The sequence below is a fragment of the Sipha flava genome, unplaced genomic scaffold, assembly GCF_003268045.1.
Source record: "Sipha flava isolate LNK unplaced genomic scaffold, YSA_version1 178_pilon_pilon, whole genome shotgun sequence".
In the NCBI taxonomy this organism is placed as follows: domain Eukaryota; kingdom Metazoa; phylum Arthropoda; class Insecta; order Hemiptera; family Aphididae; genus Sipha; species Sipha flava.
This window is the reverse complement of record NW_020272126.1, coordinates 509,435-530,123: the sequence shown is the minus strand read 5'-3', so window position 1 is coordinate 530,123 and position 20,689 is coordinate 509,435. Positions and strand designations below refer to the sequence as shown.

General features: G+C 26.9%; 1 protein-coding gene across 11 annotated transcripts in view; it reads right to left on the bottom strand.

Moving 5' to 3' along the window:
- LOC112680628 (amphoterin-induced protein 2) overlaps nt 1-20,689 on the bottom strand; it is a 355,883-nt gene that overhangs the window by 43,107 nt on the left and 292,087 nt on the right. For 9 of the 11 annotated variants that reach the window (XM_025550788.1, XM_025550789.1, XM_025550786.1 and 6 more), the window contains one exon: nt 16,722-16,780. The exons of the other annotated variants lie outside the window; for them this stretch is intronic. The gene's annotated coding sequence lies outside the window, so the exon portion shown is untranslated. The remainder of the gene's footprint in view (nt 1-16,721; nt 16,781-20,689) is intronic. 11 annotated transcript variants of the gene reach the window in all.

Below are 20,689 nucleotides of genomic sequence, written 5' to 3'. Positions count from 1 at the left end.
GCTAATATATATAACACATTATGTTTTATGTATGAAATCCATCTTGGTAAATCAAAGTGAACGAATTTAATCAACGTGTTGTGCTGAAACTAAAAAATATCTCAAAAATATCCTTTAACGTGTGATAGACAATGAGCTAAGAAAAAAAAAAAAATTTCATATGGATGAAATTAAAAATATAATTTGCGTGATTAAAGCTTATGAGGGAGGATGGTTATTTTTATTTGTTTTTATTATTTGATAAAATATATAAAAAAACATTTATATTCATTAATAAATACATGACATTCGATTTCGAGCTATACACGTAATACGAGTTTCGTATGCATGTATTAGTTTTATTATTTTTTCGGTCAATAATTATTTTATTTTATGGTCTTTTTGTAATTATACTAATTCAATAATTATAAGTAATAAATTATCGGTTCTTTCCATATTTTATTATTTTTTTTTTACAGTTTTACAAATTTATCAAAACAATTGATATTTACAAAATAACTTCTTTAAAAACCATCTGTGACCACTTTTTGATGTATTAAAGTGGTTTTATAAAACTTTTGAAAAATGTTAAATACTTTGATAATACTTTACCAAAAACAAAAAACATTGTAAATTTGTAAAACCAATAGATTTCCTCTTGGTTGAGGCATGAATTACCAAAATGCCTGACATTTTGATTTAAAAATTTGAAAAATATTTTTCCTTAGGGTTAAACATAGAAATACAAATAAAAAAAAATGTTACCTACAAGCTTGGTAGTTATTGAATTTTAAAGTAAAATATAAAATATGTATTTTCATGAATTCGACAGTTTTAAGTATTCATGCGTTTATTCTCTAAAACTGAATTAATATGAATAAATTTGTGGTAATAAAAGATATTATGAAAAATTATGTTTCTTTTAAATACAGTATTAAAAAGGATTCCTATAGTTAATAAATAGGATTAATCTCACAAAAAGTGGTTTTTTGATTTTATTGTCATACAAATATTTAATTTAATTTTAAATCTTTACAGATAAATAAAAATAAAATAATTTCAATTTTTGAAGTATCAGATCTTCTTCCTAATTTTACCCACATCAATAATTCAGCTAACTAAATAATATATTGAATGTATTTTATCATGATGCATTTATATGAAAGTAACATTTGATTAGAAATAATAATATAATGTAAAGTATTCAAAATACTATAGTCTATAATAATAATAATGATTAGAACATTATTAAAAATTATTCCTTAATCTGCTCATTTGAATCTTACAGCATAGATATTTTAATTATTCAAAAAATACATAATGAATTATAATACTTGCTTTATGTAATGTAAATCAGGTACCGAGTATAATGATTGAAGTTTGATTTATTAGCAAGATTTATAGAATTATTTCTCAAACGTTAAGCGTTTACAGTAATCTTAAACAGTCATTATTATTTAGTGGCATTTTGTTAAAAACGGGTTTTTGAGTCTAATAAATCTAAACAGCGCAGTTAGTCTTGACGAAAAAACTTAAAAATTGTAATAGGTATGCCGTTTTTTTCAGTGCTCGGAATTAATTGTAACCGTAAATTTATGACAAGACCCACGGGAGAATCTTTTTAACGTTTTCACGAATACCTTAGTATTCAAATTGCACTAAAAAAAAAAAAAAAAATAAAAATAAAAAGAATGAACAGTTGTTTAATATACTTTTATTATAATAAAATACTTATTATTTTCATTATGTCAGCGTTTATTCGGCATATTTTTTTTTACTCACCGAGCGTTTTTGAAAACCAAAGTGAATAAATCTCGTTATTTGTGACAATCTGTTACATTTTCTCTCTCCGACTAATGAAAACTACGTGTTGGAATCGGATTACGTTTAATATTCATACGATTTTATAGTATTGATTGTGTCTGGATATGCAGCAAAATCGTATACCCGTGACCCAGTAAGGTCTTTATTGCATTATGGTCAAAAACAAATAGTGGTAAAATTGTATTTGGCTCAAAAATAATATTAGAAAAAATATACTTTATATAAAATATATTTTATAAATAAGTGCTATGTTTTTGAACAAGAATAAACTAATGATTCCGCATTTTAATAGCTGATCGTTTGTATTCGGTTATATAAGTAAATCTTATTATTATTTTTTAGAATTGCTCGCTACGTCTGCCGAATCCATTCGTTATCTTGAGTGCAAAGATAATTATAGAAATCAAACATATATAAGGAATATTTATATTAAATTATTTATGTTTGATTTCTAAGAGCGGTTCGGCCATTGATCGTATTTAATCTAAGTGCAATTCGAAAATGTTATAGTTTAGATAAAAAGTCTACTAGTCTTGCCGCGTGCAAGGTACAGTAGTAGTGCACATGCTCTTAATAGATTGTGTACGTACATCAATGAGCGTTGCAATGCACACCACGAAATATGAAGTACATCCATAAATTATACCGAGATGATGTTTTATATACGTGTATGTATTGCAGTTGTATACACAGTTTCAAGACTTATGAATATACAAATATATATATACGTATACGTATAGGATGGAGTACACGAGTTGTTTTTCTTTTCAGACGTTCCCGACTAGTCCCTTGGGTAGAATGTCTGGTGTAGAGTATCAACGAAACCTTTTGCTGGTTTTGAAGAAAAAAATGTACTTGTATATATATATATGTAAACGTGTACGGACCGCGTACAATAGAATATTATTCCTTTTCGTCTACGGGGTTTTGAGAACGGAACCATGGGTGGAAGCGTAGGGGAGAGAGAGTAGAATAAAAAGAAACGTCTCAAATCTAAAAGATACACAACTGCGGCAACGCGATAAATTGACCGAGGTTACCAGCAACAGCCGTAGCCTCACTAACCGAGAAAGGGAATAACAATTTTAACCTTAAAAGAGCTCGCATTCATGATGGCACACAATTTGTCAACAGGAATCGTCGACGCATTTGTACACATGGGTTATATTATTATGGTAATAATGTATATAGCTTAATGCTTATCTAAACGTCACACGACATAATATTATAATAATAATATCACACGCGCAGCGCTGTACCTCAAATATCGTATAGTACACGCTATTGCGCAATGAAGATTGTGGCTACACTCCGTCAATATCGGCCGAAACAACAACGGTCATGGTAAACTTGGTGGCCTAAATGTTTTTCTGGAATGTACAAATAATGTTCGAATGTGATAACTGATGGTATGCAGACGGTTCTCCTGCTCCATACATATATATTCTCACATAACTTTATACAGTACATGGAATTGAAATCGCAAATGTTTTACCTTTGGTATTTGCTTGATACGTAAAAATTAATATTTAAAAAAAAAAAACAATATTTGATTATTATGAACGTTTGGAATATCGTATGCCAATTTAATAACAAAATAAGTATTTGCTTGATACGTAAAAATTAATATTAAAAAAAAAAACCAATATTTAATTATTATAAACGTTTGGAATATCACATGCCAATTTAAAAACAAAAAATATTATGTTGAATTTTAAAATCCCCACGACAATTTGAAATATTCAAACATTTTTCCTTTGCAGATTTTTATTTATATTTCAATATACCAAACGACTTATGTTTTTTATGTGACCAATTTCACTACGGTTAAAAAAACCAAATCGTGCAACACACTATGCGTGTTTGTGTATTAGATACTCATACCAAAGACTCGGATTATGAAGCACAATTAATTATGAAAAAAACATTTTTATTTTTATAAAAAAACAATAAAAGTATCATTAACAACTAACTTGAATAAGGTATAAGATTAAATAAAAAAAATTAAAAAATTATTTTAAATTAAAAAATGAATTAACTATCGTGTATGTACGAATATATACGAAACTATATTGACTCTATTGCCTGACAAAATGTTTTTATACATTGAAAATAAACACTCTATATTCACTGAAGTGATTGGTATATACTTCATACAAGCTGTTTCGTTTGAATAAATCTCATGCTAATCAATAATTGATGAAACATAGTATATCGTTAACGTCTTGTAATTGTTTTCAGCCTTTATTTTTTAAAAGAACATGATTTAATTTACCTGCAATTTTTAGTAGTCGAAATTATCTATTTTAATGACGTACTGGCTATCGGTGATAACAATATGATTAATTGAACGTTTAATACATTTAATAATTAAACCAATAAACCAAAACAAAATCAACCCGATGACTGTGGTCCATAATCCATGTCAAACGTAGATTGATAACTGTACCTATGCTCATGCATAACTTAAATTTCTCATTAATTAAATTACATTTTTTTTTATAACTGTGACATAACAAACCAAATAATATTCCATAGCTGAAATAATTTCCAAAAAGCAACAAAAAAAAAATTTACATAAAAAAGGCTGAATAAGGTAAAAATATGTTGGTTTATTTATAATCAGAATTATATAAAACGAATTCATGTATAAAAATTAGATTTCTATATTATATATATATAAAGAAGCATATGCATTAAAGTCCAAGCCCTACTTATTGCCGTATCATCGGATATTTATGACGACTGTACGTAGTTCGTGAAGTATAATTTTTTTTTTTTTCTATTCATACAAAGCTTACAAAGCGTATTGCATTTTTCCATTGAATTCAATTGAACTATAAATTGATATCTATACTTCCTTTGGAAAAAAAAAATCTTTTTTATAAACAATAATATCTCGTTATAGAAATATGGTCGATAATAAAGTTAACTAGTTAAAAATTAACTTATAATACATGTCTGTGCCATGAGTTATACAGATGAAAATGTTTACGATACTTCCCGTGGGATAAATCAGAATTCGAAATTATCCATATTTACCTTACACTGAGATACACTGATGGGAATTATTTTTATTCTAAAAAAACACGTACACAGCTCTATATTTGTTTTTATTACGATAGTATATTCTAAAAATTGTATTATTATTTAAACGCTTCCGAACTGAATCTTAATAAGCCATTGTAATTTTAAATTTGAGTCAATTTAATTCTATAAAAAATTTAATATAACTTACAATCAGTTAAAGACATTATATACGAGTATTATGAACAACATTTGAATAATTTGTTTATTTGACTTAACATAAATACAGATCGATAATTTATACAATGATAACGTTTTCTAAAAAACAAAAACAAATTATTCATTTATAAATAATAACAAAAATTATCCTGAGATTCTTACGGATTTGTGCTTGGTTTATATTATTATATTTGTTGTACTAATGAAGTTACTTAAAACAAATATTAAAATGTGTTAACGTTTAAGAGATATATACATATTTTTCTTTTTTGCATTATTATTCTTGACAGCCTAGAGTCTAGACCCTAGACTCATAAGAATTATTAATGCTATTCGGGTTTTACCTATATAACACAATGTATAATATAGTATAGACAACAACGACAATGATGATGATGACGTAAAAACTACATATTTTATCAATTGAATAATTTCAACGGAGCGAAGACAACTGCGGAATAAAATTTGTGTGTTATTATTCAACGGACGACGAAACTTAATAGTGTCCCGAATAGTAGCCGCAAAAAATGAGATGTAAATTTTGTTATACAAGCACATATAATAATAAAATAATGAGTTAACGAATGAAAAATATGAAATTCACGCACAAACATATATAAAACATACGAGTGGAAAAAATCGAAAAGATCAATACATTTTTAAGATACGGTTGGATAAATAAACGTACTAAAATACCGATAAATTAAGTTTACGCCGGGTTGTTTTGCATATTCGTAAAATCTCTTGCTAATGTTCCGTAGTATTGTAAGTTAAATCTTTGATGATCTGTTGCTGGTATCTTTTTTAGTAAAAATTCAATTTTAATGTCTACTTATATCACATCGACCGCTGTCGTCATCGGTCGATTGAAGGTTTTAGGTCAAAATCATATCCGATGAAAGTCAGTATTTTTTTTTTTTTTTTTTACATGGATCTGAAAAAATACGTTTTGTCTGCACGCCGTGTGCAACACAAGAAAGAACTCAAATTCCATTGGCATAGGTAAGTCAGGAAAATACGAGATGAGATACGGCCACGGTCCAAGTGCAAATTTCGTGGAAATCAAATCAAATGGATGACGTTAAACGGTTATATGAACATTATAATTTGCGTGCATAATGACATAAATGAACGTGTATTTTAGCAACAACAGCAGCGTCCTTGAGGAAACGGCAGTCTCCGTTCGTCAGAAGGAAACCGCCGCAACTTTCAATTAGGGAAGAGCGTGGCATCGGAAGGACTCTCACATTTGTCTTGTTTCATTGTGTGTTCGTCTATATGTACTCGACTAGGCTTATATTTTTTGAAACACATAAAAATACACATACACACTTTCACATTGAAACGAAGCCGTAATGCGTTCTAGTTATTCCAAATTATTATTATTATTATGTTTTTTTTCGTTCCGTTTTCCTCTCCACGATATTTTTTACGATTCTTTTCGTTTATTTATTTTGTTTTATTTTTCACCGGATTTTATTTGTTCATCCTGATTTCGACATAGTGCTGCCGCTCGTTATTCAAAGGAACTCATGACCTCTACGTAACCACTGCTACCGCACCATACCACGCTTTACCACGCGCTCCAGTCGTGCTTTCACACCCTAAACCGAGCCAGCTATTGAATGAAGAAAGGAAAAAAGGAAATTTTTACAACGCTGAAACTGAGGGGAGATGTATGTATGCGTATCAATACATGCATATTCCATAAAAACTATAAAAAAATATATTCCCTTTGTTTAACTCGAAAAAAATATGTGAATGTAATACCTATATAAAAGATATTCCGAGACTATATATCACATAGAGTGTAAATTTTTCTGACAATATAAAATAATAAAGATTTTAGAACACCTGATATTTTCAAATACAAACAATAAAAATATTGTATATTACTTTAAAAAAATACACGTATGGTATATAATATATATATATATATATATATATATATATTTATATATATATATATATAGTATATAGACAGTACAGGTAGACATAAAATTATTGGTATCTATTTGATTTAGTTGATTTAGTTTTTTTTTTTTTTACTTTTTTTACTATGGGTAAATTTTATGTGTAGCACAACTAATAAATTTGAAACATTGAATATAATACAATATATGTATAAAAAATTGTTCATTTCTATTTTTTTTTTTAGCTTTTTGGATAAATAACAAACTGATTTTTTTTTTCTGTGGGTTGTAAACTGTAACATAATTTAACACGACTGCTATACCTTTTTTTCTATAGCTTCGTGGTTTTTAGATAAATTATGTAATGATGACCAATGAAATAGAACAATGTCTATTGATAATAATAATATATGTCGTAGCTTAGAGTAAATCTTTAATAATCAATTGCGTTTTAATATCAATCATATGATAGTGAACTTAAATTTAATATACAATTCCTTATCAATTTTAACAAGATAAATCGAAAAATACTGAAAAATTATATTGTTTTTGACGATAAAAGTACCTAACTATAGATTAGAACAAAAGTTTGTTATATACAGAAAATCTACAGTACAAAAATCTAGATTTTTAGATGATTTGAATATCCTTAGTGAATTACTTGAGGATGTTTTAGATCTAACCATGTTTCCTAAGAACATCGTAGAAAAAATTAGGGTTACAGATTTATGTGAAAAAAAACAAGAATTTTGTAGCTTCTCTACTGCGACCACTCCAAAATGAATTTAACTTAGTAGCCTTTGAATGAGTTGAAGAATTCCAATATTTAAGAGTGTAACTGAATAAAAAATATGATTGATTATGAGAGATAAGTTTGAGGGTAATAAAGGTAGAAAGAACTTCTTTTGCACTATTGAAATTCCTTATGTCTAAAGCGCTCTTTAAGAAGTTAAAGTTATGGTTATACACGGCAATAATTAGGCCTACTCTCACTTATGGTTGTGACGTATAGACAACAACAAGTGTGATAGTATGAAGATTTAGAACTTTTGAAACAAAATATGGAGAATAATTTACAGACCAGTTCGTGACACAAGGAAAAATTAGGGTAAAAGAAAGTTCAATGAGAAAATTCAGGAACAACTAGGCCTAACACCAGTCACCAGTTACATAAAAAGACAAAGATCACTATGGTGTGGTCATATCATGAGAATAAGTGAAGAAGAAACCACTTAAGCAGTTATAGAATGGAAACCGGAAGGAAAAAGACCTTGAGGCAGACCGAGGAAGAGGTGACTAGACGTAGTTGAAGAGGATCATAAAGCTATAAGAGTTAAAAATGGAAGAACATTATTGAAAATAGAGTTATAGAGGGATATAGTGTCTAATTCAGTTAAGTGAAGAAGAAGAAGAAGAAGAAATACATAAAAATTTAAATACAATGTTCATATTTTCATAATAATAATTAATATCTCTCACAAGTTAATAATCGTATTTCATAACCCAACATTGAATTACATTAACAAGATGTAATACAAAATTAGTATTCTATATTACATTTTTATAAATTTTGGTATACAAATTTATTATTTTAATAACTATAAATGTAACAGTTTATTTTGTTAAACTCATTTGTTGTAATAATGGTTGGTTGGTATATTTATATTATTTACATGTATTTAATACATAATTATAAATAAATGTGTAATAATTATTTAGGTGAATGTGTTTTTTCATTTAAAATTTAAGTCTAGATTTAATAATTTTATTAAAATATATTAATACTTTATTTATTAATTTTTCTGATAGTAAAAAAAAACTATTTGTAAGATACCAATATAACTTATAAATAAATATGTGATGCCCATAAATATTAAGTATTTTGTTTTAAATATAAAATAAAAACTTTATCTTATATAGCGTTTATATTTTTTAAATATATAACTACAAAGTAAATTGTTGTAAAAAAAGTATGGTATTTTCCACACGACTTATTTTCGAATAGACGTTACCCAACTTTGTATTAAACTCAATCACCACAACAGTAATGATTATAAATTAAGGTTTATTGATTTTAAGCTCAACTTATCTTTATTCTAATGTGAATTGGTAAATTTTCTAAACTCTATAGTTTTAATAATTATACTACCCAATTATATGTAAATAATTAACTCAATCATAGTTGCAATTCACTTTTACTAGTTAAATTATCAATCAATTGAAACAATGTCCTATGAGTCCTATCAATTATATAAATATTTAAAGATAAGTTGTACTTTTAGATACTATTGTTGTTACATTGCTATTGTATAGCCTTAACTTTTATGAATTATATATACTTTTGACCTGCTGAATTTCAGAAAACGTACGTATATACTATTTACTTTTCATGTGAATTATTTGTTTTTAATCTCGTTTCACTTTAAATGTCTTTTGAAAGATTCAATTAAGAACAGCTTTTCATTGTCCAACATTATTTCCAGATTTTTTTATACCTCAATTGGCTCTTTAAGTTTTTTCCAATGATTGCTATCATACACGCACTTTTTTATGCATATTTGATTTTATTTTTTAATTCAATTTATTTTAACGCCTACTTACTTGTCGTATTATAGATCAAACAGAACAAGTAAAATATCTTATTCGAGAGTTGAATTTATCCGATTCTTCTGTTATCATTGATCACATTTGTCAACTTACAATCTTATTTCATCTATTTCGCTACGTGCCTATTTATATAATTACAATAAAATATAATATCGTTTCGACTTTTGTACTGACAAAGAATACGGTTTGAATAAACCATTATTAAAATTAAATCAAAGAAAATATTGTTTAAATTTTTAATCACGTGAGAAACTTAACTTTTAAGCAAACTCATTGAATCAATTGAGTAATTACAAGTCAAAATAAAATTAAAATAATTATATCGATTATATTTGTACGGAACTTTAACAAAGTCTCACTTTTTTATTTGTAAATATTTTTCGTTGTTTGAAAGAATCTATATTTTATACAATATTTATGCATACAGAATGCAATTTTAATTTTTGATATTATTTTAATTTGATAATATTGTTACATGTATTTTACATTTTTAGATAATATTTTAAATACTTTAACTTAAAACAAGTATTTTTCCGAAATCATATTTTCAGTAACAATAAATTGGCAATGTACTGAAGAAGTATCCCAGGTATCTAATATATTAATTCACGAAAAATATATAGTTTTCATTTCAATTTAAAATTTTTTAGAATCACATAAGTTCACGATAAAAAATAATTATTTTTTTCTGTTAAAAATTGTGGCTGATCAGATTTTAAAAGGAACGGGTACAGTTATTTTACGGAATTTAATCTGCACTTTTGCATGTACTTAAAAATCGTCGCCTTCAAAATAAAAATAGCTGTTAAATATTCGTTTGTTAAATAATTTATTATTTTTTTAGTTTGAACCCATTCGGTTTAAAACCAACCACCAACTATGGTTCTGAACGTAAAAACACATAATATTATTTATTAAATACACGCAAGTTTGTTTTACAGAACGTGCATTATTATATTTAATTTTAACTCAGAAAATTGTGCAGTGTTGATCCAAAACGGTTTAACGTCTATGGCTACTATTGTTGGAGTGCACTCGTTACGTTTAAAAGTCGATAACTTATTTCACGGACATGTGTTGTGTAACGTAATACACAGCACTAATGGTACTGCGAAGCAACACAATACGAGCTTTTTATTCTTTTTCGCTCTCGAAAGATGCTTTGGTAGCCCCAATATTTTTAAGGAACGACATGACACACAAGGGTTTCTCTGCTGTATGCTAGGAAATCCTATTTTTCCTGCATCCGAGATTCTCGCACAAGTCTTTTTTTTTATATACACATATACAAAAACACAATACTACTGCATTCAATTTCTACGTAACTATCCTATACAAATACATGGTCTGTTGCAATAAAAATAAAAAAAAACCTTTTTTTGAACGTGGTCAAGAAGCTGGGAACATTCTATCACCGAGTTATTCCAAACTGGACCATCGCGATCATTAATTTTTTCTCTCTCTAAACCTCGCCATTGTACTACTATTATATTTAACCGCGCCTGATTACCGAAAGTATGGTATTTTGAATCAACTCCTGATGTGTTTAGATTTATGTCCACTCGTAATCCGGTAGTCAAGTTAACCTATTAACCTTACCATGATTATTTCCATGATTGTGTTAAGGGAATAACGTTTTATCATATGAATGATGCGATCACCCGTTTCCATGGTGAACCCTGAATGAAGCTTAAAAATAGATATACTTATATATCTGAAATAGGGTATTTTCTGTTTAATGACGTTGAAAATATGAGAAATAATTAAAATACATTCCCAAACGTTATATATTTGTCTCAAGGTTATCGATACAATGGTTTCTATTTGTAGTAAATTAACGTATATCCAGCGGAGTTTTTGATGCTGAAATCTCTTGTGACATGCTTTATTTATTTAATCAATTTTTAGCATAAAACCTATATTTGGTTGAAATTATTCAGAACAACGAAAATATAGTAAATACAATTAAAAACACGCTGAAACTGCTGTTGAGAAAATTTACAAAGTTATATTTAGTTAATTTAAATATAGTACGTTGAGTATTATAATTTATCATGTTTCGTTTCAATATCATCAATGAAACAGATTCAAAATATATTGAATTCTTTCAAGATTACTTATGGAATTTCTGTTTTTAAATTTGAATTAATGTATAAAGAAAATTAAATTTAATGAAAATATTAACGTAAACTTATATTGTTCCAAAATATTTTAATTTCCTTGATTTCATAACTAAATAAAAAAAATAAAATAAAATTCATAATAATTATAATCAGTAAAACATTATATAGTTTTGATAAAATCAAGGATTGTGTAGCAGAGTTAGAAGTAGGTACAATCAAATAATAATAATTTAAATGTGATGTAAAGTGATAGAAGTTTTATTTTATAATAATATTATAATATTGACTATCATAAATGTATTATTATGTAGATATATAGGTTATGAATTACACGAATTGCATGAAGTATGTATTCAATCTCATGAGTTGAATTTACACATTAAGAATTTTTATTAAATTAATTATTGTAAAAATAAATTAATGAAACGTAAATAATAGACAATGTTGTACATAAAAAAATTAACTCTTTTTGTAACACAAGCACAAGCTTTAAAAAAAAAAAAAAAAAATCAAAGGAATAATAAAAATATATATATATATATTTATACATCAATTTGTACAATGTGACATCAGTGATTGTTATTATTATTTTTATTGTTTTTGATGTCAATAAATATTATCATATTATATTATATTATATTAAAAATATGGATACACGAATAATAGTATTATTTTGTAAATAGTTAATCTTATTTGTAATGGTTTTTAAAATTAATTTGAATTTACACTATTTAAATTTTTTATATAATTAATGTTCAAAAAACTGTGGATAATATGTTGATTTTTAGCGGGAAACTATTTTTAATGGACCACAATTGTATGAGTATTGGTGCTAAAAAAGCGTGTGGCACTATGTTTCTCTTAAACAAATTATAACACATTTTGGATATTTGATGGGAATTTTTAATATACGACAGGTATTGTATACTTGAAATGAATTAATGTATAATAATATTGTGTTTACCATTATTACTAAACGTTGACAATGTATAGAGCTATTATTTGAAGATAATCCTAATGTACATATGGTCAGTGAAATTAATAATAAAAATACTTCATCAATTTAATATCACTCATATTTTTTATAATTCATATATTTTTTTAATTTATTCATTATTTATTTCTTTTTTACAAATATCTAACATTAGAGAGTTTTCGTACTTAATGGGATAAAAACGTACATTCGTAGTAAATTTTCAAATCAAGATATATATATTATACTATACCAATACGCAATGAGCTTATTTTACAAAAATTAACGGAGCTAATCTGTTGTGTGTTTGAAAATATTTCAAATTTATAGAAAATTTATATGAATTTATACTGTTGTTTGTGTCTTTGTATTTTTATTATATCCAAACCCAAAAATATGGGTGTAGAGAATGTATGATGCAATGAGATATTATATTATCTTTTTCAAGATGTGATATTCAAAATTCGATAACTAAACGATTTATGGATTTGTAAAACTATAAATTTAAATATTTTAAGAATTTATTATATACATATCACTCTAATACGGTAAATATGTATGAAATATGAAAACAAATTGAATTGTATACAGTGATATTACGCTATTATTTTATTATAAAAACCTCATTTATTAAGTTATTAAGTGTTTTTAAATACACTTAAAATAAAGTAAAAAATTTTGTTATTCGCATATCGGTTGCAAACCATGCGCATAGTAGTTAGCGAAGTTAAAAGTTGAGATGACTTTACTGTATCTGGCAACAGGAAATTAATTTAAACTCAAAATACGTATTTGGAAAGACAAAATTGTAATATTTGTATATTCTTACAAGATGTTGTATTACTATAATATTAACAAAACAAAATAAAATGTAATCTTGTATTTATTATTACAGAACACATATATTATAATAATTATAATATACGTGTTCTGTAATTATGTCTTAAATGTAATTGTTAATTGTAATTGTTCTAAATATTGATACAATTACTGTATATTATTATACGAAAACGGTCAATATTGAAATACTTTTATTTATATTTAACACTACCAAACGAAAACGGATTATTTTAAAGTTTCAGATACAATTTTAACTTAAAATTTAATTTTAATTTCTATGGAAATAGATGTACTAAAGAAATTTGTAGTTAATAATTACGTTGAATTAATCCTGTTAAACTGTGAAATTAAATAAGTTACTTTTTAAAAGTTCTACAAAACTGTATTATATATTTTTGAATGGTAATTTTATAGAAATATTATAGCATTATATTTTGGTCTGATAAATTTATAGATTCAATTTACATACAACGACATAATTTATATTGATCTATATATAAATATAATATTTTATATACAAATACAAAATTATATACTTGCGGTGCGAGAACAATGATTTATTGGAAGTATTTCAGATAACAAAAAATAATTTATTTATATATAAATATATAAATGCAATGACGCACACGAAGGAAAAAAGCAATATACTCGTGTTTGTAACGCATGTTAAAAATCTAAAAATAAAAACAGACAGCATGTTCGAAATCAGATTAATTCGATGAAATATAAATTGAAGTTGGTATAAAACTTAAAACTGATATATTTATGAAGATCTACTGCCATGTATACTGTTGCATATAAAGTTGCACGGGTTTCATTACTTGATTTTATGGTGTAGACAGTAGATATACTGCGAGATCGACTATTTTCAATTATATTTTTCCGTTCAAAACAATCCAATTTCTTCTATATATAATAAGTCACATTTAAGCCATTTCTTTGGCATTTGTTATTCATGAACCCCGAAATGGTGATTGAATTTGTTTGAAAACATGTTTTATACAAAGTATTCTCGCCTTAAATAAAATCTCGATGGATTTTAACAATTTCTCTGCGCATTTTCCTGCATTGTTTAAAAAACAATTTTAATATTTACGTCATAATGGTTTTCGTTTAATTTAACGCGATTAGGTTAAACATTTTCTTGAGACACGATCAACATGTGATAATCTTTTACGACAGTGTACTGCAGCCGCCATTGTTTCATAAGAATATTTAGTGTGCGTTTCCGTGAAACTTAATGCTACGGAAATTTACAATTCTCAATATAACTGAGTTTACGCAAATATTTTTTAACATTAAAACGAGGATTTTATCACACCATCGTCCCATACCACCTTATGGTTGTAATACCAACTTCATCTAGGGGTCTTATTATTATACGAGTATACGTAATATAAAAGCATTTTGCACCTTTCGAAATGTTACCCACATATGAATTGCTCATAAACTTTTACTATAATTTATTTAATTTTATTTCCTCGAAGAAACCAAAAATGACTATGTGCCTCGATGGTATACTACTCCCATTTGTTAATTATAGTATTTAAGATATTTATGCGTCAAAAACGGTTTTCTTCCGAATCGTTAGGATATTTGATTTGCAGGTAAACACGTTTTTCAACTATTAATATGAAAACAAAATGTATGTTTAAACCACATTTTTTCGTAAGTATGTCTAAAGCTTTACACAATTTTAAGTTCTCATCTATTAAACTTTACTTACTCACGTTTTTAAAATTTACTTGGATTTGTTTTCCGTGTACTCTACGCTTTATTTAGATTTTTTCATTTCGTATGCACAGTTTTAGACGATAATTTGTGTAACTCAATCGACACGCATATAAAAATGTTCCCTTTATTCTTTTGCATAGCAGTATAATTCACAGATATTTTCAAAGCTTTATTTCGTAATAACGCCATTTGGATATGAATTTATTAGAACATTATATTTTTCAAATTGAAATGAAGTTTAGCATTTATATTCATTTATCAAATGGTTTAGAATTACAGCATATAACATTTAAGTCAAAAACATTCATGATACCAGTATTTATATAAATAACTTTTATTTGAATATCTGTATATTCGTAAATAATTAAAAGTGCCGAATAATATAGTGCGATGAGAAATAAAAAAACAAACGAGGATGAAAAAAAAAAATTAAGAGGAAAAGTGTTTTATATGATATTACACCGAATAGTTATATACATAGGTCTTGATTTGAATACGCGCAGATTACGGTGGAATTGCATAGTTGTGATTCTCTTCTGTCATTCCGAAAAATTAAATCAAACTATAATATAATGTTTCACAATAGACGCGTAAGTAAAATATTGCATTTTATAGAACGTTTAGAAAGAAATAAGTAGAATTAGTCGGATAAGTGTAAATGGATTTGAACCATTTTGATGACTTTACGGCAAGTTATTCAAGGTGAAGGTAAAAGAGATGTTTTTAGGAGGATGAGAATTGAAGATACTTCTGGAATTTCATTATTACGCACATGCATAATATACATCGTATTGGATTATACAACGTGATTTGATACTTGGAAGGAGGGAGGAATAGAACTATCGTTAAATAATAAAATAAATCGCAGAAGTAGATACCGTTTACGTCACTTTACACGTGGCCTCAGGAACTTTTGGTAATATTATTTTTATTAATATTATCATGATTATTATTTGGTCCTTGCCTATCACACCGCGGCTATATACGTAATACAGTTCCTCGAACTCATGTAATTTATACCGCTGATAAATAACCCCCGGCGTTAGACTGTCGATGTTTTCCGTTTCATTTGCATCGGACACTATGTATATACGCGACAGGAAATAGGTTATCGGTGTCCGGCCGCCTCCAGCAAAAGTGATAACGTCACCGCCGCAGCGGAAATGCATTATTGTTGTCTACCTTGCAAATAGCTGTTGCAAATATACGATATGATATATTTAGTCGTTTTATTCGCCATTACTGTTTTTTTTTTTTTTTTTTTTTATACTAAAAAAAGCGTATATTCCGGAACTCCGTGGACTTTGTATATCGGCCGAGAATAAGGTTACATTGTCACATACGCGCATATAGGGTTACGCGATTACAGACCGATGAAATACGACTGGCGTATCTACCTATATTTATGCTCAGTAGAAAAGAGAAAATACCTGAATTCTGATAAAAACAAAAAATAAAAAAACCTACACTAAGATATCTTACTTCAATTGACGTTATCTGAAGACGTTTTGTGCATTACTCTCTCGAAATATATTCAACGTCTGAAAAAATAAATATATAACATTGTTAAACGTATTTATTATAGTTAACAACATTCGAAAATAATACGTTTTTGTATAATATTCGGTAGATTTATGGTGCGGTTGTATCGTGGCAAACGTGTTCGAAGTTTTAAGTGGAATGCGCTTGCAGCCTTCGAGACGTGGAGTGCGTGAGTACAAGCGAACGTGGCCATTCGATGATAATATGAAATTGAGATACGCAAATGTTTTCGATTTACTCTGTAGCATAATGTCATAGTTGGACTCAGGAACGGTTAAATTAGAAAAACTACAGTTGCCGCAAAAGCTGCGCGTGTACAGAGTGATCTACTTTTTCGCAAAAGGTCCCCAGGTGATTGTCAAGTTTATGGATATTGTTGAATACGCATCGAGATCTTAAGTGGACCTTCTCGTCTGATACTTAAAGTTTTGCGAAACGGTATATATGTACAATGTGTATAATACATAATCTGTAGCGGTTAACGTGACATAAGTTACTCACGTAATGTAATTGCAATGGTCGATATATGAGTTAAACTTATGGCCCAGGTCAATGGACTAAGAACGATTAAATATAAGGGAATCGATAATATAATACATATAATATATATATATAAATATTAATACAATATAATAAAGATAGATTAACTAGGAAAAAAACGAGGAAAAAGGAGTCGATCGAAGTGATAACATCACCCTATGGTTCTCAAAAAAAAAAAACAATTTTAATTTGAGATTATCAGACATTCCTAGTTTATCAATTACAGTTAAAAATGTATTTTAAATGGATTAAAATTTTCAAATATATTTAAAATGTAGATAAAAATTGAATTACGTGTGATTTAAAATGTATTCTTTTTTGAATTTTATAGATCTCCTTCTTAAATTTTGTAATCTTGGTCGTGATCCATCTCTGATGATTGTGTACTATAAATTTACGATAACTTGAATAGAAACTCTGATGCACCAATAAAAAAATATTTCTATGCACGTGATGATTAGGTGTTATAATTAAATATATTAATATAATACCCGTCCATTTTAGCCTATAATGGTTCTATACAGTTCAAGAAAAATGTGTATAATAATACTCAAGACACGATATTTTCTTTTAATTTTTATATTTTAAGTGTTATTATATTAAAATTTTTTTGAAATGTTTAATAATGTTAAATTTATGATTTATATAGTTAATAATATTTTCTTGGTCAAATAATTAACATTATAATTATATATTAATTATATATGAACTTTGGTTTAACAGATTTCAATGCTAAGCACAATATCATTAAAAACCAAAATTAAAAAAAGTTAATTCAATACTTTTTAAATACCGTTATGTATTGGTATTCATACAAATTTTACATTGTTATTATAATGAATTATTTGCAGTGCTAATGATTAAAAAAACAAAGTTCAAGAAGTTTAAGTTGATTGGAAAATATATCATTAGGAGTACTATAATATAATTTATACAACAATAGAGAAAGAGAGAAAGAGAGAGAGAAAATGAGTGAGAGAGAAAACATTTTATTAATTACGTTTATAATGTGCACTTTCACAGTTATCTGGAATGTAAGGGACTATTTAAACCATTCTGTTAAAGTTTTCAGCTCTTCATTTATCTGAAGATGTTTGTTCGTGGACCATGTCTAAAGGTTAATTTTAGTATTGTTATAAGTTATAACTTATAACCAATGGCGTGTCTATAATATTTTTTTAATACACTCTTGTTTGAGAGAAGTGTCAAAAGAAAAATTACATTAAAAGAGTTTGAAAAGCACAGTAAAATAAAATAATACTGAAATTACATCTGTTTTAAATTAAAATGAAAGTAAGACTGTACATACCGCTGTAAAAAAGTTAATCGCAACAAACATAATTCATTCAAAATTATTTACGTATAGAAACTTGTATTTTTTTTAACGGTGAACGCGCGTTGTTTGTAAAATCTCAGCAAAATTACACAATAATTAATTATTTGCTATACAATTTTATGCTCCTCTCGTGCTGAATAAAATTATATCGTAAACATGTACGCTACACAAACAAAATGCAATTTATTGGTTATTAGGTAGTTTGCGAATACGGCGTCGATGTTTGCTCAATTCTTTAAATGTTATCGCAAGGCAATATAAAGAAAAACATACTCTCAGGATGTGTGATCCACATTTTTATATATAATTTCATAAGAAAAATGTATATATTTTGTCAAAAATAAATTAAGATGAAATATTATGTGCGAATTATTTATGATATTTTTACCATTTTAGTTTATGGTAATATTTTATTTTTTATTAAGTATCTATACGATTATAATATACGAATATATGTATGTATGTAATATGTTGAAAAATCCAAATCTAGAATAGCTGTTCCGTATTAGCACAAAGGTGCCAAAAATTAATTATGTTAACCGCATAAGATTTTTCGAAGACGATTTCAAGCAATCTCTTATTACCAATCAAGATTGCTTTAGTACAAATAATGAAAAACGTTTCGATCCAGTCGGATCTGTCAAATCAACAATGCAGATATCACTGAAGTTTAGAATACACAATCTGATTAAAACTCATCGTAGATATATACGTACATAATTATATATTTATATAAGTTTACCTGTATATATAAGAATACTTCTGGTGTGAAGGATGACGATCAATCGTTTAAATTGTAATTTTATATGAGCTTAGATTCAAAGAGATTTGCGTATATTTCAATTTAATAAACTTTTGTATATGTGTATGTATATTAATTTATTCTCTTTTAACTTGGTAAATTGTACCATATGAGAATATGAGAGAGAGTTTGTTAATTAATAATTTAACGCATGTTTTAACCTTTAAAAGATAACATATCTACCCCCATTTAATTATTCATTTGAATTTTAAACATTTTATAATCATTTAATCAATTTAATTAAATATATTATGAAAAATAATCGAGCGAGGTTTTCTGATTAATAGAAAAACTTCAACTACTGTATATTTTATAGAATATTTTGTAATCTCTACTTGTCAAAGCTTCGTTTTATTATTAAAACTAAAATTTCAAAATATAAGCTCAACTTGATTAGACTAGATAATCAATGTTTGAATCATAGTGATTTAGCATAGTTCATAATATTGAGTTATTTTTTATTGAGTTTATCTTTTTTTTTTTTTCTATGAAATTGAAATACAATACCTAAGCGTACATCAAGTGCAGATAAAACAGTCTATATATAAATACTGATTAATTATGGTTTTACAAGGCTAAAGTGTTGTAAATTATTAAATTAAACAATTAAAATAAAAATTTCAAATATAGACTCTGTCTAGGGTCTTCAAAAAAGAACGCAAGATTTAAGTCCACTATAAGTTCAATTTATTTCTTTGAAAAAAAACATAGCAAATAAATCATTCTCTTCAGAAGTTAAGGTTTAATAGTAAAAAACAATATCGGACATGTGATCCTCTCTATTAGAGCTACAGACGATTATTCTTTCCATAAAATTTACCATCACTGGATAACACATTGCCCCATCAAGTTCATTGAGAACAAGACGAATTTCTTGCTTGAATTACAAGACATTTCGAACCTTGTTCTGGTAAACTCATGACTTACTGTGTATCCCATTAAGAAAAACTCACACGGCGTTAAGTCGCAATATTGAGGTGAGTAGCTTTGGCCATACAACGAGATTAGTTGGTTCGGGAACTTCTCACGCAGCTGAGGGATTATTTCTATTGAAGTGTAACACATTGCGCCATCTTGTTATAACCATAAGAGAATACCTACTGATTTCGGTAATTTTCTTTGGCCTTATTTGGACCAAATTAACATAAAAAAATGTTTGGTGTCTACTTGTCACACTTCAAAAGAAACAATTACTCTGCTGCGTAAGAAGTACATGGACAGACTAGTTTA